Source organism: Neltuma alba, unplaced genomic scaffold (genome assembly GCF_004799145.2).
Source record: "Neltuma alba isolate B1F8T4 unplaced genomic scaffold, ASM479914v2 tig00003894_pilon, whole genome shotgun sequence".
NCBI classification, from domain to species: Eukaryota; Viridiplantae; Streptophyta; class Magnoliopsida; order Fabales; family Fabaceae; genus Neltuma; species Neltuma alba.
In genome coordinates, this window is record NW_021633471.1 from 33,767 (window position 1) to 35,768 (window position 2,002).

The 2,002-nt window shown below is 39.3% G+C and overlaps 1 pseudogene; it reads right to left on the minus strand.

The window, feature by feature from the left end:
- Positions 1-845: 845 nt before the first annotated feature.
- Positions 846-1,887, minus strand: LOC114742980 (uncharacterized protein At2g34460, chloroplastic-like; annotated as a pseudogene).
- Positions 1,888-2,002: the final 115 nt, after the last annotated feature.

Genomic DNA, 2,002 nt, shown 5'->3' on the forward strand with positions numbered 1-2,002 from the left:
TGTTTGCTGTTAAAGCTTCCATTTTATAGATGAATATGCCTCACGCTTCATCATAATCTCTCCTTATAAAAAGCAGCTCCACTCTCATTTCCACATCAACTACTTACAGACAAGTGAAGCCAACTTTGCCTTTTGTTATTGAGCAGGCAGGGCAAGATCAGAGCTGTGATCATGGGAAGCTGCGGGATGGCCATGGCTTTCACTTTCTGCTTCATGGCTCTGCTGGTTTCTGCTCACATTGGCCTGGCCATGAACGTGGAGGAAGATGTTGCAGCTATTCCACCCACGCCAATGGAGAGCCAAGCAGTGCCTCTGGGTGCTCCAGCTGTTCTTGCAGCCTTGGTTTTTCTGGTTTGGCTCCTGTAAGCTTGATGATCTGTTTTCTGACAGATGAGAAAGATCACCAGATGGTTTTCTGAGTCTCTAATTTCATTCGATGCTGTTTATGCATAGAGAGGTGGGAGACAGAAAATTCGGATGCTTAATGTAATTTGATATGTGAGTGATTTTTCCGAACATTTTCAACCATATATGTAATGTTTCTTCCCCCTATAATATAGCGAATATTATGAACATGAAACACAGACAAAAACCGTGCAAGATGTCCTCAAGGTGCAAAAGACAGATGAATAATACATTCTGCTCCAGTAATAAATATTAAATAATACTTCCTTAGCAAAAGAGGAGGATTAATACCCACTGAACATTATCATATTTTAAGTTCTGGACACAACAGAAGAGAGGATAAATCTTCACGTGCGTGTTCTGTGTCTTTCCATGTCGGATTTCTGCCTACTTATATTTAAAAGTTAAAAGGAATAGAAAGAATAGTCTTGGGGGACAAATGAAAAGAAAAAGGTTCAAAGATATGTATTGATTTTTTAGTTTTACATGTCTAACAGTACCATACAGTATACTGAAGCAGCACAGATGATTATGATATCATAGGTACATATTTGCCACCCAGCCGTGAAAAAATCAGGGAAAGCACTTAGCGACTCATAACGAAGTCCTGAACTAAGAAATCAACGCTGCCTTATGGAACCAAAAAGATCCTGGTATGAACGTTTAGGAGCATCAGGCTGGGATATTATCTCCACTACTTTATAAGATGACTCAGGACAGGCCAAGGCCTCCACAGCTACTTCTGCAACTTGATCTCTGGATATGGTACCTCAATAAAGGGTATCCTAATAAAGCCAGAACGTCGAGTGTCAGAAAAGCATCACTACAAAAATATAAACGTGAAACTATCAAAGGTAATTTAGAGGCTATACCTCAGGTTCCATAACAACATTTCCAGAAGGAGGTTCGTTCCTCAATCCGCCAGGCCTTATTATTGTGTAATCTATACCAGATTTCCTGATATATTGCTCTGCTTGTAGTTTGGCCACTAAAGTGAGTCCAAAAACATTAAGAAAGATGTAAGCTGGATTGAATAGCTGTCCCATTGCAGCTCCATTAACTAAAATGGAACTGATAAGAATGAATCTGTTCACATTAGCTCTACGGCATGCTTCAACCAGGTTTACCGTGCCAAAATTGTCAACCTGCATATGAAGACAGCCATCTTTTTTAAAGGATTGGACTGTGTCAATAATAAAAAAACAGTGTCTAACATTGCTTTTGAAATAACACAAAGCAGGGACAAGACTGCTAATGTCACCATGGAAAATTCCATACACTACACTCATAATCACACATTTTACCTTAACCCATTAGAAAGCACAATTAAAGTACTATACCTTGACAAAACGATCTTATGATGCAGACATTCAGAATTAAGGAAGCATATGGTACAACTATATGCCATGAAAACAGTCTGCGAATGCTTAAATTGTCTGAAAATCAACGCACACGACTATTCATACAATTTGCAAACTTTCGAACAACGGACCCCTAATGGCTCTGTATTTACATCTTCAGGTCAGGTCCTACTAATATGTAATTTGATGCCCAGTCACTAAATCAAGAGTGAAAGCCTGGCAAAGAATCAACACCC